Source organism: Desmodus rotundus, chromosome 7 (genome assembly GCF_022682495.2).
Source record: "Desmodus rotundus isolate HL8 chromosome 7, HLdesRot8A.1, whole genome shotgun sequence".
Classification (NCBI taxonomy): Eukaryota; Metazoa; Chordata; class Mammalia; order Chiroptera; family Phyllostomidae; genus Desmodus; species Desmodus rotundus.
Genome location: NC_071393.1, coordinates 23,675,963 through 23,689,719, shown reverse-complemented (window position 1 = coordinate 23,689,719; position 13,757 = coordinate 23,675,963). Strand labels below are relative to the sequence as shown.

At 39.0% G+C, this 13,757-nt stretch overlaps 1 pseudogene; it reads left to right on the top strand.

Moving 5' to 3' along the window:
• Positions 1-11,220: 11,220 nt before the first annotated feature.
• On the top strand, positions 11,221-12,307 carry LOC112301721 (ATM interactor-like; annotated as a pseudogene).
• The last annotated feature ends 1,450 nt before the right edge of the window (positions 12,308-13,757 follow it).

Below are 13,757 nucleotides of genomic sequence, written 5' to 3'. Positions count from 1 at the left end.
CTGATTCTGTTACCCCTTCCTTGAAATCATTCCATTCAGTGGTTTCTTATGGATTCATTAATGAAGAACAAGAAGTAAAAATGAAACCGCTAACATTTGGTTGAGACATCTCCTATCCCTTCTAGTTGCTGTGCTTTAGAAATGGCCTTATTTCGGGAGCACACTGTGCCTTGTTCTCTGTGCCCCGGGCTGTGTCTTTTCCTTTTTCTGAAACACTCCCTGTTTCTCGCAAGGATCTCCTATTCAACCTTCAGTTCTAACTCAAACACTTCCTCGGAGAATCCTTTCTCATTTCCCCAAGCGGAATCTAGCCTCTTTATTAAATACGCACGTCATGTACTTCTTCAGGGCAGAGCAGAGCACGCTTCTTTATTGAAATATTCCCATTATTTTAGTTAATTATCTGATTGAAATCTATTTCCTAACTAGACTTCAAGCTCCACAAAGGCATTGACCTTGTCTGATTTTGCTCATCACAAAAGCATAATATTCCAGCCCGGGATTTAAAATAACTCTGAAGTTAGTACCAGGAAAATTAGGCAAGATACCTAAGAAAAATGTTTTTCTTCTTTTTTTATACACACTCCATTCATAACTATATCTGCTAGTGGAAGGCTATCGAATACATTGCCCATTGAAAGTGAACTTGGATTTTCCAGTCTCATGATAGGGAACTGTCGAAGTCAACATTATACATATGGGGGGTGGGGGAGCAGGGGAGAGAAAAAGGTTTGCAGTAAGGAATTTGGAGATTTGTTTATAACTGGATTCTCAGAGTCCGTCCATGTGAAGTGCTAATAAAATGCAGGACAAGCGGGAACCTTGCCTCAGCTGTCATACCTTATGTCACGGAGACTTGGCTGCCTTGGATGGGGAAGCCTGGGGATGGCCTGGGTCTGAACCCAGCCACGACTGCTGGGCTAAGGCAGATGATAATGAGAGGGGAACATGCAGACAGATTAAAGCAGGTGAGCAGGCTGGACTCTAGCTGTGCAACCTATAGATAACATGCAAAAAGTCAGCTCCAGCGAAGCCTAATGATGAGCGTGGAATGGCCTCATATAGCATTAGAAGAACAAGGCCAATCTGTCTTTACAAGTTGTGGGACTATGCCGAGAAGGTTAAGACTTTTTCAAAGGTTTGCTGAGCTGTAGGGCTCCACGGGAAAGCATTGGGGACTTCTGGGTTAGAAAGAAGCTCTTGAAATTAATCAGAAGTGATTAGCTAGGAGGTACTTCAGCCGAATCAACCCCCTGAGATGTTTTCGCCAGGGTGGGCTCTGTGACCTGAACAGTGTGCTACACAATTCATACGGTGAAGTCCTAGACCTCCATATACAGTCCCGAGAGGGAGGTCCTTATCCAGTAGGGTTGAAGACCTTATAAGAAGAGGACGAGAGACAGCTCTTTCTCTCCGTGCATGCGCACTAAGGAAAGATGGAGTGAGACAGTGGCCGAGAATGACCAGAACCTGACCCTGCCGCCACTCTGGTCTCAGACACCAGCCTCCAGACTGTGGGAAAATAAGTGTGTCTAAGCCATCTCATCTGTGCCATTTGTTTGGCAGCCCAAGTGGACTAGGACAGAGGGGGAGTGAGAAGGAGGTCCTGCGTAAGATGGACAAGCAGGACAGTGCCTCCAGGTAGAGACGGACCATGTCAGATGGTGACTGCTCTGTGGAATTTACATGAAGGAGAGGGCCCAGTGCCTCTTCTTGCTTTTCCTCTCTAGTCCTTAGCCACAGTAGCCTGTCATCCTCTCTCTGGTACCCACTTACATTTCTCCTTTGCTTTTTCTGACTCTCTTCATGTTGCTCAGGGATCATCATTGCCAGTATCCCAATGCTTAGTATCATGTGTGCGGGCACCATCAAAAGGATGGGCCGTTGGCAAAAGCAGGAAGCTTCACAGAGTAGAATATCCAGCAACCTGCCTCTGTATTGCTCATGGGGCCCTGTCTTGGCAGAAGGGATTATTCCCAGGCAGTGCATGTCATTTCATAGGACTCCCAGCGGAGGATTCTACACATATCCTTCACCTGCTCCACACAGGATGCGACTCCGATGGTCAAATGGCAGGCTACCGAAAACTGTGTTGACTTCCTACCGGGTAAGACACTACCTAGTTTGTGAAAGACCCTAAAGTGAACATAGAGTCAGGTGTTGGCACCAAGACCAAGACCTTGGATCCTGGAAACTGAAATAGATTTCCCTGCTGTTAGGAATCACATTGCTGCTGTAGCTTCTTCGTGCTTCCCTGCGCTCCCAATGCCCAATTTGTTTATTTCACTGGAAGTTTCATCGCTGGGAACAGAAGACAACTCCTCTCCTGCGCCTGCAGCACTCTTAAAGCACACAGCGAGCTCTGGTCTCATATCCTGCCTATTTGCCTTATCTTATTGGGTTTTAGCGACCCATCTGCAGCGATATGACTGAAATGTCACAGAAGGTCAATTTCAAGGCCAGACCAGATCATTTGGAGAAGTTCTCTCGCCTATAGAAATGCTAGTTTCAGAGCTTAGAATAATTGCGGGCATCCCGGTGGGAACTTGTAATGCTGATGCTTACAGCAGAAAGGCACAAGGAGAATTAGAGTTGGTAAGTAAATAATAGGTGCTCAGTAACCATTTGCTGAAAAGTGCCTGAATAAATTTTAGGATACAACTGGTGAATTTCCATTGAAAGCTCTTTCCAATTTTTGGTTTTATTTTCCCACCAAATCAAAACCAGCTTACAGTTTTTCAGCATCGGGACCTTGCTTACTTGGGCCTGGAGTGAAACTTTCAAAGTCCTTCGGACCTTAACTTTAGATCAGTGGGCTACGGCTCTTCTGTTTGCAGAGCTTCTATCAAACTGGAGAAAATACACAATACGCCAGGATGCGGGAAGGAGTTGGAGGGCTGGGAGAATATTGCTGCAGATCCATCCCTCCCCATTGAAGTGCAAAAAGTACAGGTTATGAAATGTCCTTCTTAGGACATTTGGGATGGTTGTTTTAGTGACTCTTAGAAAACAAAGTTAGATTTACCATTTCTCTCTCTCTGTTCTCTCTTCCTCCAGGTATCCCTGTTTCTTAAATTGTTTCGGTGTTATATGCTCCAAGGAAGATTTATCCAAAGAATTTACAGCTGGCTAGGAATCACACTACTGGCCTCTTCTGTAGAATGGAGATTTTATTAGCAGCTGGTGCTAGGGACTAACTTGCAGGCTGGAGGGCATAAGCTCCCTTCTGAGTGCTCCTGCCTACACCAGCATGATGATCTACATTTGTAATTAAATCCTTACCTCTAACTGTGTGCTTTTGCTCTGTGTGCTTCTGTCCAGTTAAAAGTGTTTTTAAAGGCAAATACATAATTTCTAAATGAAAGACACAAAATAATTGACACTTAGCCAGAGCAAAGCTGCATTTGGAAATCTTTGTATTACACTTTCATGTGGGAGAATGTTTCCTAGGAACTCATTACTCTTTCTAAAGACCAAACCCCTGCCTGAGGTTCATTTTAATGCAAAAATTACATATATTCTGGAAGCCTTCAAATTGCTCAAGTAGGATAAGTAGGTACAAAACCCAGTTTAGCCACCGAATACACCGAAGTCAAATGTAACTTCTTCGTGTTTTACTTTCCTCACCTGTACAAAGGAACGATGACACTGCCTCGCTGGGACCTTATGAAAATGGATCAACATAATTTGCATGAAATGTTTATTCTACTGAACACCCCCAAATGGTTAGTTGTGGTTGCTACTGTTTTAACTGCTATTCTTATTAATCATCTTGCATGTATTTAGTCCAGAAGGGTAATTGTGGATTCTAAATGATGGAGAGGCTTTTTGAAGGTCCTCAGTTAATAGGACACTGCCATCTGCAAATGAACGTGAATTACCATATCAAATAATAAAGGCCCTTTTTGAGATGTGTGTATGTGTTTTTTAATAAGGACACTAATATTTAATAAAAAGCTTTAATCTAATAATCAGATAATCTGGATTCTATTCTCCACAGCAGCCCTGATTCCTATTTTGGCTTCACTTTCCCTTTATCTAAAATGGAGAGAAAACCCTCCATTTCTTTTGATCGAATAGAGTTACTGTGACTGAATTTCAGAGTCGTTAATATATCATTTAATAGCCCAAACTACTACTTTGTTTAGACTCAATCATTTTTAAGGATATTATTTTCGATTCATCACCTTTGAGGCGTTACTTTTATCTCTAAAGGATGTTATACCTTTTTCTCTGAAATGCCTGGCAAAAAACCCCTTAACATTACATCATGGTATTATTATCAAAGTCATTTAACTAATTATTTTATTGATTTAACTTATTTTGCCACAAATGGTCTACTATTTCTGACATAACCAAGCATCATTAGTTCTTTCCACAAATTAATACATTTTTGTATTACAAAATAAGGAGAATTTAACTCAATAACAAGGGAATCTCAATTGCAATGACGACAAAAACAAGGTTAGAACAACAATTTTTTAGTCTGTTTTTCTATAGCTTCAACAGATAATGTGGATAAATACAAATCAGGGGAAGGACCTTTGCTTCATGCTTTGTAGAAATAAAATTGTCTCTACAATTTATTGTTTGTTTTGGGGGGGATTCCATTATTTTACACGCCAAATTATATACGACTTTTTTTTTTGGTCCAATGACTTCATTTTAGAGTGTTCTTATTTTTTTACTCTTTAGGATAATAATTAAATGTCAAACTACTTTTTCTGCTTCCAAGAAAGATGTATTTTTCCCATAATGTTTTTCCTTCAATCGCCTACCTTTTTACCTCCTGAGTCTAGTGCTCTTAATTTTTAATGAAATTTAAAGACATGCCATTGTGGGATTCTAGTGCAAAGGGAAAGACGTAATGAAAAGACAGCAGGATATGTTAATAGCTTCCAGGAGGTCAGCCAAATGCTTTTTCGTAAAGTTTAGATGCCCTGTGCAGCGCTCCATCCAACTTCCGCTAAGCAAACTTGCTGTGCATGATGACTGAAGTTCTGAAGGAAAGAGAGAGTTGCTGTGTTATGATGAACCAAGGCACTTTGCAGCTATTCATTTGCTGTGGTTAGAACTTAATTTATTTCTCAGTCATTTGATGAGTACAATGAAGAGCGTCTCCAGTTTTTAGCTACTGTGGACAGCACAACATATCGCTCCAGTAAGTATCATAAGTGGAAATTAGCCTCAGAATTCTGGCTGGAGAGTTCTTTCCATGTGAGGAAGGCAGATACAGATAAATCCCCCTTCTGTGGAATGCCTTTTCAGCAAATCAAGGAAAAATGACGCAAGGAGGAGATGGTGGCTGCGGCTCAGTAGCCCCCGTAGGAAGCCCGGAGAACTAGGGATCACGCTGTCTAAGAACTGTTGTTACTGTTATTAATTGCGGACCTAATGGCTTTGTAGTTTTTACAGGAAGGCGACCATATAGACAGACCGAAGCTTCTCGTCACTTTCTCTACCACCTGCCCTTGACTCAGCCAGCACTTTTCTTCCGCTCAGCAATTTTCATCTGCACTACAAGTGGATGGTACATTTTGCCTATCTAAAGTGTCAGGCACTAGAAAGACATCTCTACTTTTGTAAAATCAAGGCAGAAGTTTTAGGAGGATAAATAATAAAAGACAGCCAGAAAACTGAGCTTCGTTTCCATGAGGAAAAGGAAGGACTATAAGGAAGCTTGGAAGGCGGCTCTATGGAAATAAGAATTTAAATAAGTAAGGCTAAAGAAAAATTATAATCCCTGCCAAGCTTCTCAAGTATAGTTTCAAGTAGCTTCTTCTCTATGTAAGCACAATACATACAAACCAATGCATTGTGATGTATGTAAACTATATCTAAGTAAACTAAAAATAAATAAAACTATATGTTTTCAAATGACACAATCCCTACCTCATATGACTTCACAATTAGAACTGTGGGCAAATATATTTCTTCCTGTTTTGCTGGTATAGAAACTGAAACTCAAAAAGAGAAGATGATTTGCATAATTTCACAGGAGGAGTTAGCAACACCACCTCACGATGTCTAGTAAACAGAAATCACTAGGAAAATATTTACTGAGTGAATGAACATGTGAATGTTTCTCTTTATACAATGCCTCATAAACCTCTGCTGCCTTCTGGTGTGTGTCTGGAGAGAATGAATTCGGAACACCTTATCTTAACAAATGTTACTTTCAGAATATTTTCTTTGCATCCTTCATTTTCAGGTGAATTTTAAAGCAATTCTGTTATTATATATATCTCCACACTCTCCTTTCCTCACCCGGAACAGATTTGGTCGCCATTGTTGTTTGTGTTTACGAGTAGCAGCTTACATAAAGCTTTAGAAAAGAGACTATAAGCAGTCGGAGTTACATATTCTTCTTCCAGTTTAATACTTAGAAAAGAAGACAAGGATTTTAATTTTTAAGATGAGGTAATCTGTTGAATGAAGTTGCTTCTAATTCATGTACTTCACTAGATCACTTTCTAAAATTCAGGTTCCTAAAATGTCATGGGAATAGACTGAAATTAAAGCACTGTTTTAAATTAAAGTGAATCCTTTAGTGAATCCTTCATACAGATTCTCTGAGGAAGTCTTAGGGAAGTCAAATTTCCAGAGGGGAGAGAAAAACTAGGACACCAGACAGATTTGAAGCATCTGGCACATACAGACATTAAAAGCAGCATAGGCAGATGGGTCATGTAAGCAGAGAGATGGAAACACTAAGAAATAGTCAAAAGGAGATGCTAGAAATAATAAAACCCACCGTAACAGAAAAGAACAGTGTCTTTGTTGCACTCATCAGTAGACTGGACAGAGCTAAGAAAAAAATCAGTGAATTTGAACAGAGGTCAACAGAACTTTCTTAACTGAAATGCAAGGAGAACTAAATATTAAAAACTATGAGACGATTTCCAAAAGTGTAACATACACTTAATTAGCATACCAGAAGGAGAGGAAAGAATAGAGCAGGAATGAATATTTAAAGTAACAATGTCTGAGAACTTAATTACAGAAACTAAACCACAGACGCGAGGTTTTCAAGGAACACTAAGTGGGGTAAATAACAGAAAGCACATCTAGGGCTTTCTTCCTAGAAACGAAAAGCCAAAGCCAAAGGTCAAAGGCAGAGGGAAATCTTGAGGAAAGCCAGGGGAAGGACTACAAACATCTTGCTTATAGAGGAAGAAGAATAAGAAACACGGGGTCTTCTCGACAGAAACCGTATTAGCATAAAGGTGACAGAGATTTTTAAAGGGTAAAAAAACAGAAACCAAAAAACCTGCCAACCCATAATTCTATATCCAGTGCAACAATCTTTTCAAAGCGAAAAAGCAATAAAGATTTTCAAAGGTGAAAACTGGGGAAATGTTTTGCTGTGAGACCTGCCCTGCGAGAAAAGAGTTTTGAAACGGAAGTTCTTCAGGGAGAATGAGAACGAACTCAGACTGAAAACTCAGGTCCGCATACCAACAACTACAACAAAAAGTCATGAGAGATGGAACAAATGAAAGTAAAAATACATTCCTTACTTTTTGAATTTTTTAATTTTTTAAATGACAACTTTTAAAAAATATATTAACAGTATATTGGGTGACTAATGCATATGGACAAGTGAAAAGAATGATAGTGTCATCACAAAGGGCAAGAAGGAACAATTGGGCACAGTCTGTTATGAGTTACTGAAATTTATGTAAGGTGGTATAGCATTATTTGAAAATGGCTTAAGATTAGTTACAACTCTAAAATGAAAACACTAGGTCAACCACTAAAAAAAAAAAACCTCTACAAAAAGAGATATATTTGATATGCTAGGAGAAGAGAGAAATGCAATATTATAAAATACTCACTTATGGTTAACCAAGAAAAACAAAAGAAATGAAGAATAAAACAATAAATAGAAAGCAGTTACTAACATGGCAGGTATTAAGTCAACAGTATGAATACTCCCCATACATGTGAATAATCTAACTTTAACAATGAAAAGATACAGGCTGTCAGAGTGCATTTACAAAGACACCCAACTCTGTGTTACCTAAAAGAATCCCACCTTGAATAGAAAAACTCAGATAAGTTAAATGTAAAGGGATGGAGAAAGACATATCATGATAGCATTAATCCAAACAATCTGGAATAGTTATATTAATTTCAGAAAGAGCAGACTTTAGAACTAAGAAAGGTACAGAAATTAAGGGATGTGTTACATAATGTTCTCATTCTTCAAGAAGACTTAATAGTCCTTCAGACATATGCACCTAACAACAGACCCTCAAACTGTGGGAGGCAATTCTGATAGAACTGACAGATTTGCTGCTTTAATTGGAGACTTTAGTAACCCTCTTTCAGAAATTAATATATCAAGCAACCAGAAAATAAGTAAAACATAATCTAAGCAGCACTATTAATCAGCTTGATCTATTCAACGTTCATATAATTGTCCATACAATGGCTAATTACACATTCTTCTTCATCGTACCTTTACTGATGACATGAACCATATTCTGAACTAGGCCATAAAATGCACCTTAAAATTTAATAGAATCAAAATCATAAAAGTATACTTCTAGGCCACAATAAAATTAAACTAGATATTAGTAACATAAAGATAGTTAGAAAATCTGCAAAAATTTAGAAATTAAATAACACACTTCTAAATTTCATTAGGGTCAAAGAAGATGTCTCAAGAGAAATTTAAATATAGTTTACACTAATATTAAAAGAAACAAGTTGTCAAAAATTACAGGATGCAGCAAAAGCATTGTTTAGAGGGAAATATGCCATTGGGAGTTTTCATAAGGGGAGTGATATAATTTAAAAATAAAAGAAAAAAAGGGAGATATGTAGCATTAAGTATATAGATTAGAAAAAAAGAAATTCTAAATAAATAACCCAATGTCCATCTTATAAAACTGGAGAAGGAAGATCAATTTAAGCCAAAGTCAGCAGAAGAAAAGATATGATAACAATTAGAATAGAAATCAATAACTTTAAATGCAGGAAATCAATAAAACCAAAAGTTATTCCTTCAAAATATCAGTAAAATTGATGGATCTCTGTCTAGGAACAAATCACTAGTATCTGAAATAAAAAATGGAACATTACTATTAATCCCATAGGCATTATAAAAATAATAGTTATATTATAAACAACTTTATGCATACAAATTTGATAACAGATGAAATGAATCAATTCTTTGAAAACCACAATTAAAACTTATTCAATGGGAAATAGATAATCTGAATATGTCTATACTTCCTAACAAAATTGAATCATCACTAGTAACTTTGCAAAATAGAAAGCAACAGAGTTCTTCCAAAAAAAAAAAAAGCATGAATGAATTCTACTCAACATTTAAGCAAGAAAGGACACCAATTTCAACAATCTCTCCCAGAAAATAGATGCAGAAGAAACACTTGCTAACTTATTCTATGAGGCCTGTTTACCCAAATAACAAAATGGATAAAGATCTCACAAGAAAAAAAGAACACTAATATCACTCATAAATAAAGATGCACAAATCCTGAACAAAAAAAATACCAAATTAAATTCAATAAATTATAAGAAGAATTATAGACCCTGACAAGTTCAATTTATTCCAGGCACACAAGAATGGTTCAACATTGGAAAATCAATCACTGTAATCCAATGTATCAACTGGCTTAAGACCAAAAATCATGTTGTCACATCAATTTTCCCCTAAGACCAGGATCAAGACAAGGATGTGCACCCTCGCCGTTCACATTCATAATCACACTGGGCTTCCTAGCTAGTGAAGTAAGACAAGAAAAGGAAATGTAAAGATTGGAAAGGAAGAAATAAAACTGACATGATTATCTATGTAGAAAAACCAAAGCTAAGGCAGAAAACTGTACTTGAACAATGAAAAAAAAAAAAAACCCCAAACCCCAAAGCAGCAACAAAATCAACTCTTGAAACTAATAAACATGTGTACATAGTAAGGTTTTAGAACACAAGTTTAATATATGAAAGTTAATTTGTTTCCCACCTACTTGCAATTAACAACTGATTAAACAAATACGACACAAAATAATACTTTTACAATACATCAAAAGCCATGAAATACTTAGGCATAAATCTAACAAAATGCAAGAAAGAACAAAATTCTAATGAAAGAAAACAAAGATCTAAATAAGTGGAGAGATATTCCATGTCAGTAGGCTGCAAGACTGAATATTATTATGTCAATTCTTTCTGACTTGATCCCTATATTCAACAGAACCTCAATTACAGCCCCCACAATCTGTTTTGTAGACACTGACAAGCAGATTCTAAAAGTGATGTGGAAAAGCACACGACCTGGAAGAGCCAACATGGTACTGGCGAAGAACAAAGGAAGGATTTACATTATCCCTTTCAAGACTTCTTACCAAGCTATAGTAATGATGGTAGCATGATATCAGAGAAAAAATCGAGGTGTAATTAATGGCGTAGAAGAGAGAGGGCACACCCACAAACCCCCCTCAAAAATACAGTCAGCTAATCGTTGACAATGACACAAAGGCAGTTCAGTAGAGAAAGGCTGGTCTTTCAGCGAATGGTCCCAGGACAATTGAACACACACGTGCACAAACCAAACAGATAAAATTGAACTTTGCGGTAGACATTCTACACCTTTCACAGAAATGAACTCAACATACATCTTAAACCTAAATGTAAAATGAAAACTATTAAACGGGTACAAAAAAAGGAACAGAAGAAAATTTGGAGGACCTTGGGTTTGGAAATGGGTTTTTAGGTGTAACACCAAACCCACAATTCACGAAAGACTAAAATGGCTAAGTTGGACGTTATCCATTAAAAACTCCTGCTCACTCTGAGAAAGACACTATTAAGGACTGAACAAGAAAGGAGAAGAAAAGAAAGAAAGAAGTGATGGATGCAACAGAGCAACAGTGGGGTGATTGCCAGGGGGAGGTGGAGGGGAGTGTGCGTGTGGGGGGTCAATGGTGATGGAAGGAGAAGTGACTTGGGTGGTGAACACACAACGCAGGGCACAGATGACGTGTTGTGGAACTGTGCCCCTGAAACCTGTGTAATTTTGTTAACCAGTGCCACCTGAATAAATTCAATAAAAAAAGATAAATAAAATTGAAAAGAAAGCCGCAGATGGTGAGAAAATATTTGCAAGGCGTATATTTGATAAAAGATTCATATATGAAATACATAAAGAACTTTTAAAATTCAACAATAAACAGAAGCAACCCAATAAAAATGGGGCAATACAGTTCTAAGGTAACTTCATCTACAGCTGCTCAGACTGATGTGTTTTTAGATGCCTGTTTGCAGTCAGGTAGCATCTCCAGAGAGACTCAAACCAGTGGAATGCAAAGTCCAATGGATGACCGAGTCCCAGTGGACCCAGCGGTGGTGTGTGGAGACATTTTGGAGAGTGACCATACATCATACAGTGTTCCTACAGGCAGTATTAGAAGCAGCAGCAGGAGAGACTGTAGCTCATGGTCTGTCACCCCAGAACCACCCTAAGACTTTAAATCGAGATACGTGAGAAACCACCCATTATAAATGTCAGTGCATAGAACAGTGTGCTCCCTTCACAGAACATGCCAGATAATTGGACCCACACCATGGATTTATTAAGTGATGTGGAAAACATTCTGTCAAGTATTGTGCCTGGTCAGACGCTGGACAATCGTAGACTTCTGTCTGACACACACATGCTGGACCCGGCCCCCGGCTGCCATCTGGCCCAGCCCAGAATCCTGCAACCGATTTCCATGCCGGAGAGTTCTTTTCAGCCGCAACTGTCCAGACGCAAACTGAAGAGAGTGAGCTAGCGCCACGACCACGCGGCCAGTCTCAGAATCACAGGACACAGCAACCCAAGCGGACTTCTTACTTGCAGGCACTTGTGCCCAGCGACAGTTGGAGGGGAAATTCTAGTTTCTTAGGCCTTGAAGTGTTTGACACGCAGACACAGACAGACTTGAACTTCTTTTTAGATAGTAGCCCTCATCTGCCTCTGGGAAGTGTTCTGAAACACTCCAGCTTTTCCATGGGTACTGATTCGTCTGACACAGAGACCCAAACTGGAGGAATCTCCACTGCTGAAAACATAACTGCCCTAGAAAGCAAAGTTCAGTTGAACAGAACAGAAACACAGACCGTGCATTCTGGCTTTGAAACCCCGGGGAGCTTGTTCTTCACCAGCAATGAGACTCAAGCAGCCATGGATGACTTTCTTCTCGCCGATTTGGCCTGGAACACCATGGAGTCTCAGTTCAGCTCTGTAGAAACCCAGACGTGTGCAGAACCACATGCCACGGTCTCCAACTTCTAAAACTGGAGTCCACGTGTGGGATGCATTCACAATTTCCTTCTGGATTTAGGAAATGGAGAGTGGAGAGACAGTATGAACTCTGTTGAATGCAGTTGATAGGCAGTTGCTTTGATTCTTCGAGGTCCTTTGCCTTTTGTACTTGTACACATGAAATCTGTGTATAAATGTGAGTGTATTATGCATTGAAGATGATCTAAAAAAAAGGGGGCAATGCCTGATAGATCCCTCAACAAAGAAAATAATAGATGGAAAATAAACACATGAAAAAGCTCCCAACATCGTTTGTCATTACGGAATTACAAATTAAAAATGAGATACTACCAGGGGGAAAAAAACAAACAACGAGGCACCAGTACACACCTACTAATTCACCAAAATCCCAAAATGAGCTGGCGGTGCCCGTTGTTGGCAGGTGGGTAAAGCATGTAGAGCATGAGAAGTCTCACTTGTTGCTGACGAGAGTGCAAACTGCACCGCCACGTGGGCGGTTTCTTACAGAGATAAACATAGTCTTGCCACAGAATCGGGCACACTCACTCCTGGCTGTTTACACAACCAATTTGAAAACCTGTGTGGATAGACTGTGAAAGTATTCTGCTAAGTAAAATAAGTCAGACAGACAAAGACAAATGCTGTATGATGTCGCTGATACATGGAACCTCAAAGAGCTAAATGGACGCTTGAACGGTAGTTATCAGGGGCTGGGGATAAGGGGGGCGGTGAATGGCAGGAAACGGGAGGGGCTCCTCAAAGAGTGCAAACTTCCATTTATATGATGACTAAGTTCTGGGAGCCTAATGTACTGCATGGCGATTACAGTTACTATATTCTGGACATTCGAGTTACCAAGAGAGTAGGTCTTACATGTTCTCACCACAAAAGCACAAATGGCATTAGTAATTAAGTGACATGATACAGGTGTTAGCTAACATTAGATTGGTAATCATTCTGCAATGTGTAAGTGTATCAAAGCAACACCTTTACACCTTAAACTTACACAATGTTATATGTCAATTATATTTCAACAAAGCTGGGGCTAAAAAAAGTATACATATGAAACCTGCACATGAATGTTTATAAGTTTTATTCATAATCTGCAAAAATTAAATAGCAATTATAACTTCCAACAGGTGAATGAATAAACTATGATATGCCCACGCAATAGGATGTTATTATTCAGAGATAAAAAGAAAGAAACTAACAAGCTGTAAAAAAGACATTGGCTAGACTTATGCATATTTCTAAGTGAACGGAGCCAGTCTCAAAAGGCTACATTCGTTATGATGCCAATTATATGACATTTTAGAGAAGGCAAACGAAAGAGATAGCAAAACAATCAACAGGCACTAGGGGGCTTGGGGGTGCAGATTGAGTAGACGCAGCGTGCACGATCAGGGGGATGGGACCGTCCTGGAGGATACTGGGATGGCGGGTATATGAAAGTGCACGC